Below are 12,977 nucleotides of genomic sequence, written 5' to 3' on the forward strand. Positions count from 1 at the left end.
ATACAGTTTTCCATGTTTTTCAGTTTTTTCTATGGCACCTTTAAGGGATTTAAAAATCTAAATCGCTTATCGATAAAATGCTAAAAATGCATTGATATAAATATTATTATGATACAAAAGATTTGTAAATATTTAAATTTTTTAGCTAAAAAAGTAGTCATTTTTATGTTTTAAACATTAAAATACACCCAAATTGTATGTTTTTAGTATTAATAGAAACATACTTTTTTTTTTTTTTTGTGCTTCTAACATGGCATACTAATATTTATGTATAAACAATGAGACCAGGCTGGAATTTCAAATAGCATAAACATAAATATTCAGAATACTTCAAAGTCTGAACATCTGTCAGGGTGTTTTTTTCCCCCCTATTCTACTGGGGAAGAAGAAATTAAAATGACATTTCAATCACTATTCATTTTATTTACACCTGATTGGGGACAACGTTTAGGTAACGCATTCAACCTGGTCTCATGGCAAAATCATACCTGTGGGAACTTCTTTGCGAGACACAAAATACATACCAATAAGTATATATCACTGCAGTTTTCAACATAAATGAACACTAAGTGGCACTAAAAGAGTGTTTGTTTTTCTTTCCTGAAACAGATGAACGTACATATGGAACATTTTATGGTAAAGGCTAGATGGTATACAGATAATTACTGTTTTTGCATTATTGTAAAGGGTAGGTTTAGGGTTGGGGTAGGTGTAGATGTTAATTAAACAATATAGGTAAAAAAAAATGTAATTTATTGTTAGTTTCTGGCTGCAGCTCTATCAACCACGTTTTATGAGACATTGGTTTTGTACCGGTCACCACAGTTTTGGCTCAAAATGTCCATTGAGTGGCATTATAACTCTAATGCTTTGTGATGTTTTAAAAAAAAAAGGTACCATATACACTACACCTAAACCTACTCGATAGTATGAACAAAAGTGAATTTGACAAATCACAAGCATGCCATTTTAGCTCTTTTTTTATCTCTCATCTTTCAGCTCTTTAATTGTGAGTTGTGTTTTTCACAGGATTCGTACCCAAGGCTTCCGCATCCTAAATCCAATTCTATACCGGCTGAGCTTCCTAGCAAGCTTGTTTGTTCGGAAGTCGAAACATATGCAGCTGTAATCATAACTGTGTACGAAAACAAATACACATGCTCACTGTTTTACCGCCTCTAGTGTTCATTTCTGTTGGAAACTGCAGTGATATGTACTTATTGGTATGTATTTTACATATGGCGAAAAAGTTCCAACAGGTAAGTTTTTGTCATGAGATCGATATGCAATGCATTACAAGTAATGCTAGTTACATAATCAGATTATTTTCAAGTAACTAGTAAAGTAAAAGCTCAACCCAGGTGACAAAAAGAAATGCAAAAAAAATGCAGAAAAAAAACACTATTAGTTATATTTTTTATTAAAGGGGTCATCGGATGCAAAACTCACTTTTACATGTTGTTTGAACATTAATGTGTGTTGGCAGTTGATATAAATCCACCCAGTGGTATTTTTTTAATCTTTAAAAGTAATATCCCCTTTTTAAAATCAGGTCATTCTCAGCTTTTTGTTGGTGTGACAAAAATAATGCTACTTTTGTTTTTAATAAAGGAAAGTGCCAATACCAATCTATGTTTATGCTGATCGTTCACCCACAGCAGAAGTGAGTATAAGGGTTTTTTACGCGCCTTTGCAAATGTCTTTCTTCATAATGTGCTTGTTGGCAAGTTTTGCTGCTAAATGTGGCTAAAGTAAACATTACAGCTCATAATCCCAAATCAGAGAGGGGCGGGGCGAGCAGAGCTCATTTGCATTTAAAGAGTCCATGCAATAAAATGAGATCATTTTTTGCAGAGCTGATTTTGACAAGGTAAAAGGGTGTTTTTTAAGACTACTATTGAGAATTGTTAACCAAAGTATATTATAGACTTTTAATTAAGACCCTAAAGAATCATATGAACTTGTGGAAAATGGGTATCCAATGACCCCTTTAAGTAATGCAATGTTGGAATGCATTACTTTTAAAGTGACCTTTCTGCAACACTGATTGGGAATGTGAGCAAACCTATTAAACTTGGGCATTCTACTTATCAACGTTTGCCAATGTTACCTCAAGTCATTGCTTGTTGAGGGGTAGTGTGGTCAGGCTTACACTTTTCCCTTGCCAGACAACAAAAATGGAATAAAATAAATTCCACTGACTTATATCCAGGGAAATGAAGGTCACAGATGTTACTCAAGCCTGTAAGCAACTACTCAGAACAGCCTAGCAACCAAAGATATGCTAAAAGCTGAAAATGTATCAACAACACACTAAAAACCAATTTAAATTACAAATCATATTTTAGCAATGCATTATCACATTAAAAGCCTTAGCGACCACACAACAACACCCTGGCAACCACCCATAACACCTCTAATGTGTCATCTGACAAACTAGAGGTTGTTCCAAAAAAAAATGCATGCCGTTTTCTTTTTGTTGACCTTATCAAACACATCTATCCATTTGGATGAATAATTTTATACAAAGCGACTTGAAGTGCATTCAAGCTACACATGTTATTAGAACATGCATTCTTTGGGAATTGAAACAGTGACCTTGGCTATGCTCTACCAGTTGAGTTACAGCTCAACTTATCAGTTATCAGCAAATTTACATAAAGCAAATGAAGTGGGAATGGATATATGCCTCATGGCCCTTGAAATTACAAGTCACCTTTCCAACCTCTATTACGAGTGTTCTAATCTATGCCTGATTACAAATAAACCTCCTCAGTCAGTACAGTGTGCGTCAGACTATCTCAGGCAATATGCTTAAGCATAATGTGTGCATTATAATGATGTTTAGCTCAGAGGATAATGGAGAATGACGAAAAGACAGTGTTTTAATTAGGCAAGTTCTTCAACTCCCAAACCAGTCTTAAAAAACAGATAAACATCTGTTCTAAGGAGTTTAAAAACATGAAAATAAAAATGAAACTACCATAAAGGACACTAGGGTGTATCTGAGCATTTTTAAGAACAAAGAAGAGAAATGCAGTTTGAGTTCTGCAGTATAAATTTAATGGGACTTTAAGTACTACACTTTTATCAACCACTTAAATAGCTAATTATCAAATTAAGTAATGATCATTTAAAGGGGCTATATGCAACTTTTTCCCCAAAATAAACGTAACAATAGCCTTTTTGAGGAGACTCAAACATCTCCTGATGAGCATACTGACACCTTGTCAGCTCACAGTGGGTGCACCTATAAGCCTGTATCCTATTTTTCCTATTTTCTGTCGGGTCGAATTTTTCGCGCACTGTCTGCGGATGTGACGTCAAGCGCGTTCATGTTAAACGTTTCAGATCACTCTGCCACCACCGCTAGTCAGCAATTAGCCTATTATTGCAAACAAACTTAGTTTCTCAAACAATATCTGTATTTGACTGTTCTTACCTCTGTAAACATAATGTTGACTTCTTTGCAGCGGATGACTTGTATGTGTGCACGTACGAGCGCGCGCTGCGAGAGCAAGCAGAAAGGAAGGGCAGTTCCGTTTTTTGGCCACAGGTGTCAGTCGCGAGTTTAAATTTCAGAAAATTGCATATAGCCCCTTTAAGGGATTGGGATGTGTGAAACTTTTTTCTAAGTATATAAATATTGATTGATTGCTGTACAAAAGACACCTGGATAATGACACTCAGTTCATGGCTTGACCTAGAGAAGGTCCCAGAAAGAATGAACCATGAAAAAGAGCTTTAAGAGCTTTGGCAATGACAATGCCAAAAGTTGAACGAGTGGTAAATGTGCTCATTGACTTTGCTGTTTATAGACATTTTCCATCTCAGAAAAATGAAAGGAAGTTGTTTGTCAAATACTAAGATTAAAAGTAATAAAAAAGCAGGCTCTTTGAGGTAATCTCAAGTCCGAAACGTACCACAGAAATCTCAAGGAACTTTAGTCATGTTTATTTTTAAACCATATTATTAAAGTGCATAGAAATGACTTCCATTATGATAATGGCACACGTTTTTTGGCATGATGGAGACATTCAGCACATCTCTGTCAATCTCAAATAGCTCAAGGAGCAGAAAATCATGTGGATATTTCTAGATTGAGATTATTGAAGTGTCTCTGATTGTATGTACTTCCAGCCTGCTGACCGCTGTGCTTCGCTTTTCCAATTACATCCGCTCTCTGAGAATTGGCTCACTTAAACCTATTATGCAGCCCGTCTCAATCGGGGTCGCCATGAAGGGTAGAACAATCAAAAAGATGCAAAAGGATGTTGTTCACCCATACTGGACGACAGGAAAGGAAGAAGGCTATGAACTCTGGTCAGAAAAATAATAATGCTATGTCTAAAAAGGTTTGACTTTATGGTCTGATGGCCGCTTAAAGGAATAGTTTTTAAAAAGTCATTATTTACTAACTGTTATGTCTCTGTATGTTGTTTCTTCCGTGGAACAACTCAAAGATGACAAATCATACAGTCATTTTTTATTTAGTACTGACCTGAATAAGATATTTCACATAAAAGACAATGGTTGAATTTATAAAAATGACCCTGTTCAAAAGTTTACATTCCCTTGATTCTTAACACTGTGTTGTTACCTGAATGATCCTCAGCTGTTTTTTTTGTTTGTTTGTTTGTTTGTTTGTTTGTTTGTTTGTTTGTTTTGTTTAATGATAGTTGTTCGAGAGTCACTTGTGAACAGTTAAACTGTCTGCTGTTTTTCAGAAAAATCCTTCAGGTCCCACAAATTCTTTGGCTTTTCAGCATTTTTGTATATTTAAACTCTTTCCAACAATGACTGTATGATTTTTAGATCCATCTTTTCACACTGAGGACAATTTAGGGACTTATACTTATATGCAACTGTTACAGAAGGTTCAAACGCTCATTGTTGCTTCAGAAGAAAACATGACACATTAAGAGCCTTTAATTTGAAGATCAGGGTAAATGTATCTTATTTTGTCTTCTGGGAAACATGTAAGTATCTTCTGTAGCTACTGGAAGGCAATACTAAATGAAAAAAAATTATATTCATTATGTTCAAAAGTTTACACCCCTTGCTCTTAATGCATCGTGTTTCCTTCTAAAGCATCATTGAGTGTTTGAACCTTCTTAAAATCATACATTCATTGTTGGAAAGGGTTCAAATACACAAACATGGTGAAAAACCAAACAATTTGTGGGAGCAACAACAACAACAACAAAAAGCTGTGGAACATTCAGGTGAAAACGCACTATGTAAACTTTTGAACAGTCATTTTTATAAATTCAACTATTATTTTCTCTTGTGGACAATATGTAAACATTTTATGTGAAATATCTTATTCAGGTCAGTACTACATAAAAAATAACATGGATTTTGTATGATCCATCTTATTTTGGTAAAATAATTAACATTTTGCACATTCTGCAAGGTGCATGTAAACTTTTGGCTTTAACTCTATATTAAAAAATGTCCTGGCTTTTCCAAGCTTTATAATGGCAGTGAATGGCTGTTGAGATTTTGAAGTTCAATAAAGTGTATCTATCCATCATCAAAAGTACTCCGCATGGCTAGGGTGGATTAATTAAGGCCTTCTGAAGTGAATTGATGCATTTGTGTAAGAATAATATCTCTATTTAAATCGTAATAACGTTTGTCACTACTGTGCATCCTACGTCATCTGCTGGAACGCCACTCTCTCTTGAACTCGAGTTCGACAGTTACGAAAACTAGAGATTACACTTTATAAAGTTTTAAATATGGATATTTTTCTTGAAGTATGGTCGTGTGAAGTACTTCTCATGATGGATGGATGCAGGTTATTTTGCTTCAAAATCTCAACCCCCATTCACTGCCGTTATAAAGCCTGGAAGAGCCAGGAATTTTTTAATATAACTCTGATTGTATTTGTCTGAAAGAAGAACATACAGAACATATACATCTAGGATGACTTGAGGATGAGCATCATAGGGTAGTTTTCATTTTTGGGTGAACTATGTCTAACATCTTTGAGTTTTTTTCAATCAGAATGTACTTTTATAATCCCTTTTCCACATTTCAGAAATAGAACTGCTGAAAATGTGTCATTTTAGCTTTCAGATCGTTTTTATTAGTTCAAATAGTTTCTGGACTTTAAATAACTGATTAATTCTTTGTCTAATGCCCATACGAGCAGTTCAAACTCTTCCAGACTTTTATAGACTGCATGTACTTTAGCACTGCATAATGAAAGACCAGTTCTCCAAAGACACAATAAAGCTCACTCCATTCATTATAATTGGACCATTTTCTAAGCAGCTGCCAGCAACGTGGGATCCTCCATCGGCTGTATAGTGCTCTGAAACGTGACCAGGGCTTTAAAGAGTACATACTAAAGGTCAAATACCATCATTGTATTTTCCCCCCTTATATAACAAGACACAAAGTCAACAAAGACTATAATGAGCATAATTTAGACCCTGCATTATGACATATTTGTACATCTGCCATAGTTCAAAGAAGATGGGCTAATTAAAGACCGAGGTCAGTACAAATCATGTTGGAGAGCTCATATACTGTATAAATTCATATTTTTCAGACATGATCTTTCTCCATAGTGTGTTCCAAGTTAAATAGCCTAATTACTAAAAACTATTTTTATCAGCTATATTTGAGTGCATTAGTAACATTTCAGTTCCCATGCATGAGAATTCCCTCATATGCTCCTCAAACACCTTTTCACCAGTTTTTTTAGACTCCTTTGCTACCTCAAAATCTGTAACTATCTACATGCAATATGTGAGTACAGCAATCAGCCAATTCAAAGCAACAGAAGCACCCCGAACAGAACACGTGAAACCGCAGGGCTCTACAGAGCACTTCACTTGCAAGTCTATCCCAGGAGCAGATGCAATTATATTTGTAATCTACACTTGTCAAAATGAACAACACCTCTGAGACTGTCATCAAGACAATGAAAAATGGAACACCACAGATGGACCAAAATTAATGCGTATTTCCAAACGCTCTTGAAAACAACACTGCAAACCTCAAGAAAACAACGGATCAAGAGCTCATCGAAAATGAATTCACGACGCACTTTGGGGTGAAACAATCAAACATACAAGAATGATAACAGCAGCATGTTTCTGAACTCGGCCACGTTATTGAAGAAAATTACTTTTTTGCTATTCTGAAAGAAATGTCAAATTGAAAGACAGAGCTTTACAAAGGTTTGAATTTCAATGCTTGGGATTGGGGATTTAGAAAAAATAACAAGGGGTCAAGAGGACTTCGGCATTGATTATTTTAGACATACAAACTCATCCAAGGCATTTATTTATTCACTTATAATTTACAATATGTGTATTTATGTGTTCTCACACTAAATTTGCGCAGTATAAGGTTTTATATGCACATAAATTTGTTACCTTCTGTTGTGAATACATCCGGCATATTAAGTAAGAGAATTCCCATAGATAATATTTTGCATAAACCTTGGCCAAAACATGTTTTCCGTACAAATTCTGTATGCTTTCCAGTTGTCTTATGATTACTCATGCTTTCTCGTCTGACAGCAGATGTTTCTACACAATGCGCAAGCTCCGCTCATAGATGAGAAAGTGTGAGCAAGAAAGTAAACAAGTAAAGAAAGTATGCTGTAACAAGGAGAGTAAGACTGAGACGTGCGGATCCATTTGCAGCATTTTATTGTCAAGATCGTAGTCAGGGCAAACAGGGTCAACACCAGCAAACAACAACAGCGAAGATAATCCAGAGAGTAAACCAGTAACCAAGCGTGAGTCAAAAACCAAATGGGCAGTCCAAAGTAACAACAGAAACAAACATAGAAAACAAGGCAAAACAGGAAACAAAACCAGGAATAAACTAGGAAACTCTGAAAACACGGAGACTAGGAAACTGGGAAAACGCTTAGAAATGCAGCCGGGGCAATACAAGACTTCGCCAAGAGCTGTGTGTGTGAGTGGCTTAAATGCATGAGAGTCAATGTGAAACAGATGTGTGCAGCAATCAGTGCAGTGGGAAACGAGGAGCAGGTGTGTGCAGTGATTGGTGCAGTGGCTTATGGGGATTGCAGTCCAGAATGTGTGTGCAAGAGTTCATGAAGACAGGATGGACCACATACGTGACATATGCCATCTTCGAAAATAGATATTTTACAATTAATCCTTTCCAAGACCACTTTTACATATGTGTTGTGTCAGTCATTACTATTTTTTCCTAAATTTAGGATGCATTTTGTTGTGAGATTGACGGATAGGAAAATTTAGCATGCAGAATTTACGCATAAATACCTACCTAATCTCACGACGAAAACGTACCTGTGGAAACTTTTTCGCAAGACATGAAATACGTACCAATAAGTTTCCAACAAAAAAGAACACTAGAGGTGGTAAAACTGTGAGCTCATGTAATCGTTTTCATACAAAGTTATGATTACAGCTTCATATGTTTTCTTTTCCAGATGTAACAAGCTTGCTTAGTAGCTCATCTGGCATGGAACTGGAATTAGGATGTGAAATCTTTGAATACGAATCCCGAATCCCGTAAAATCATGACTCATGAAGAAAGAGCTAAAAGTTGAGAGCTTGAAAAACAAGCAAAGGCTTTGTTCGCACTTGGCGTGTTTTTTGACAAGAAAAAGTTGACAAGGGCACTTTTTTAGTTTAAAAAAAAATCTGCCAGCATTGCAGATAAGGGCATCTTTTGTTGCTTTAACAAAAGTTGAAACAATAGCCTATGTGGTGCATAAATGAGAAAAAAAGGAAGCTGGGTCTTTTCTCTTTTTTTGGCATTTTTGCCTTTTATTTGATAGGACAGTATTTAGACAGGAAGCAAAGTGGGAGAGAGAGGGGAAGGTCTATGAGCCTGGACTCAAAAAAGGGACGCCCCGAAGCGCAACGGCGCTACTGTACATGTCGATGAGTGGCTCAAGAAGCTATCGGTGCTGCATGTCAGTTTTTGAAGTTAACGGGGAGGTGAATGTCGGTTCACAACAATAAAATAACAGTCTATCTACCGGCACCTTTCCCATTTTTTCCTTCTTGTTATTGTTTGGAAACGACAGGTCTAGTTACTCATTTGTCATTGGTCAGCTGTCAAACAGGCGCTTGATGTAACTTTTTTTTTTTCAGAAAAGTTCAACTTTTTTCAACTTGAAAAGATGCTCTGAGCTGCAGAAAAATACGCTAGCGGTGGAGTTTAAAAAAGCACTCAGGACTTTTTTGAAAATACAGTTTACTCCACAGGATTATAATGTAAAACAGACGCTGACAGTTTCAAAAAAGACGACAGTGTGAACATGCTTGTAATTGCATTTTTACGTCACATTTGCTTTTGTTCATACAGTACGTTATTTTAAAAAGTCAAAGAGCATTTCAAGTCAGAACTGTGGTTACTTGTACAAAACCATGTCACATAAAATGTGTTAATTTGTTCCGGGGGTAAAAAACACTCCTTTAGCGCCACTCGGTGGACATTTTACATCGTATATGTCACAAAACGTACATGACTTTGCGCCTTGCGAAAAAATTCCTACAGGTATGTTCTTTGTCATGAGATAAGGTTCATAAAAACACACACAATTAGGGCTGCAATATATTTCAAGAGAAATCAGGCCAAAACAAAGTTCATTTCTGGAAATGTTTTCTCCAGCTGGTAAACACTTTCGAACTATCATTGGTCCAACGGAAGCTGTAATTCTAAGTGAAGTGAAACAGACACTGTTTGTTCAGCTTTTTCAAAGCTGTTTGGTTTCTATTGTATAATATGCTATAGGCTAAATAATCTATTGTATACTGTGCCACATAACCAATGTGACTTGACTGGAGTGCTGAATTGCAGAGTTGTGCAAACAAATCCACATTGCTATGATCAGATGCTTTCGTAAAGGAGAAGTTCACTTTCAGAATGAAAATTTACTGGCAATTTACTCAACACCCTGCTGAAAAAAACAGCATATGCTGGTTAGGTAGGTTTTGGTGCTGGGATGCTGGTTTTAGCTGGTTTATGCTGGTCCTTTGCTGGTTAATGCTGGTCCTTTGCTGGTTTATGCTGGTCACCAGCAAACCAGCAAAGGACCAGCATAAACCAGCAAATGGCCAGCATAACACAGCAAAGGACCAGCATAAACCAGCAAAGGACCAGCATTAACCAGCTAAAACCAGCATCCCAGCACCAAAACCTACCTAACCAGCATATGCTGTTTTTTTCAGCAGGGCAACATCTCATCCAAGATGTTCATGTCTTTCTTTCATCAGTCGCAAAGAAATTACGTTTTTTGAGGAACACATTCCAGGAATTTTCTTCATTTAGTGATGTTTTATTAACAAATTTCAGGAGGAGCACGCACAGATAATTAACACGGCCAATGCATCATCAGTAATCACTCCCTATCCAATCAGTGTTAAAGGGAATCACTATAAATAATCAAAGCAGCCTTACCTTCCTATCTCTCGTTCAAACCGACTTCAGTCCAACCAAGCCAGGAAAAAATGTCAGACATCGACCTTCTCCAAGAGGAAAATCTTCTCAAGGCCGCTGCCTCGCAAACATCACCTGTCGCGACACAGGCAAACGTCGTCCCGCAGGACCCTCCAAGCGAGCCCGCGGCTGCAAAACGGGGCCGTAAAACCTCCCGTTCCACTGTTCACACTCGCCGAACCCCACCATCACCTTCACCCTCGAGGCATCAGCCGCCTTCGCCGGCGTCTTCCTTCGCCTCGGCCCTTTCCTCCATCCCAGCTACAGGGAAATGGACCGTGGCCGGACTGCGCCAAACACTCACCAGTGCCGGCGCCACCTTTCCGCGCTGAGCCACTAAAGCGGAGCTCCTCGACCTCTTCACTTCACTGCAGTCGGGCGATCCGCTAAACTACACCCCTCCTCCTAAAGCCGCGTACACCGCAGATCCCGTTGCCAATTCCATCCGGACACAAATCCTAGCAGGTGCAGACATTGACCTCTACACCCTTCTATCTCCTCTCTCTCCTTCACACCCGGATCGCCTAATCAATTGCGGCGAATTTTCAGTTACCCTAAAAAACTCCACTCACAACTCATCTCGCATTCTTTCGTTTACTGAATTCACCATCGCATTCAACGGGTTCTCAGAGGTAATATGCTCCGTTTTTCCCCACTGGAGACGGGAACTCAGCGATTACCTCACGATAATCGCTGAGCTCGCGCTTTCATAAGGCGGCTCGCACTTTTACACCTACCATAAAATGTTCTCGGCAAAATGTGCAATCCGTACAGCCCAGTGGAATCAGTGCCCCTATTGGGGGGCCTTGGATTACGAGCTCCACAGCAGGGTGTTCGCTGGCTGCCGCAACATCGCTTGCGCAGTTTGCCGCTCCCTCTCGCACTCCTCCATCTCTTGCCCTTTCGTCAACCCTTCTATCCCTCCGTGTCCCGAACCATCCCAACCCAAATCTACCAGCTATGTCCCACGCCTCATGGACACCTCTTCCTTCCCCTCTCCCTCTCTTCACCGCCGCTCTTCCTCTTCCGGCAGTCAAGCCTGCGCTAACTTTAATAACGCAAGGTGAACTAGACAACGCTGTCGTTTTCTGCATGTCTGTAATTTCTGTGGCGACTCCCATGCCCGTTTGATCTGTCCAGTGCAGAGAGCTACAAATAAAAAAGATAAACAGTACCTATCGACTGTCAATGTTTCTCGTTTATCTGCTGAATTGCTTCATCATCCTGATTCTAATTTTACAGATTATATCCTTTTAGGTCTCTCGCATGGCTTTCACCCGGGCGTCGTAAGCCTCCCCTCCCAAAGTCTCATCTGTCCCAACCTTCAATCCGCTCTCACCGAACCCGAAACAGTCGACATCTTAATTAAAAAAGAAATAGAAGAAAATTTCATGATCGGCCCCTTTTCCGTTCCGCCTTTTGATGTTTTTCGAGTCAGCCCCATCGGCGTCGCAACCAGAAAATTTTCAGGTAAAAAACGCCTCATAATCGATCTCTCATCCCCACATAATTCCCCGTTCCCAAGTATTAACAGCCTCATTTCCCTTGAAGAATTTTCTCTCCACTATCACGACATTGATCAAGCCATCACCCTGATCAAAGAAGCAGGTTGCGGCGCTTGGCTGGCCAAAGTCGACATTGCTTCTGCCTTCAAAGTCATGCCCATCCACCCTGACTACTGGCATTTATTCGGAATCCGCTGGCAGGAAAACTTCTATTTTTCCGTCCGCCTCACATTCAGCTGTCGAAGCAGCCCTAAAATTTTCGATATGTTGTCAGAGGCAATTTGCTGGATCCTCTCTAACAATTACAATCTACCGTTTCTGGTTCATCTCCTGGATGATTTTTTAATTATCTCAACCCCCGACTCCCTTCCAACCGCCCATCTCGCGACAACCCAAAAACTCTTTGCCGAACTAGGGATCCCTCTCGCACAAGAAAAAACCACAGGTCCTAACACTTCCATCGAATTTTTGGGCGTCAATCTAGATTCCCAAAAATTTCAGGCTTCTCTTCCTAAAGAGAAAATCGATAGGACCATTTTGGTAGCCTCCTCTCTCTTAACCGCCTCCAGCTGCTCCAAACGCGAGCTTTTATCCATCCTCGGCCACCAGAATTTTGCGATGCGCATTATTCCGCAAGGCTGTACCCTCTAGTCGTCGCAGCCGCTCTATGGGGTAAAGAGTGGTCAGCCACCAGTATAATCGTGCATTGCGACAACGAAGCCACCGTGTACTGCATTAATAAAGGTCGCTCCCAATCTTCTGCATTAATGCCCTTATTAAGATGGCTGATCTGGATTTCAGCTCGCGACCAATTCATTATGACTGCTCATCACATCCCTGGCTCAAAAAAATGTAAAAGCTGACTCTCTCTCTCGCTTTTCCTTTCAGAAATTCAGAGCACTGGCCCCAGACATCCCTGCTCATCAAAGGTATTAAAAAACCCATCCTACCCGCCCCGACACCCGCCAGCCTATAACCCTGAAAATTCTAACTAAATGCGTTTAT

The sequence above is a fragment of the Garra rufa genome, chromosome 8 (genome assembly GCF_049309525.1).
Source record: "Garra rufa chromosome 8, GarRuf1.0, whole genome shotgun sequence".
Classification (NCBI taxonomy): domain Eukaryota; kingdom Metazoa; phylum Chordata; class Actinopteri; order Cypriniformes; family Cyprinidae; genus Garra; species Garra rufa.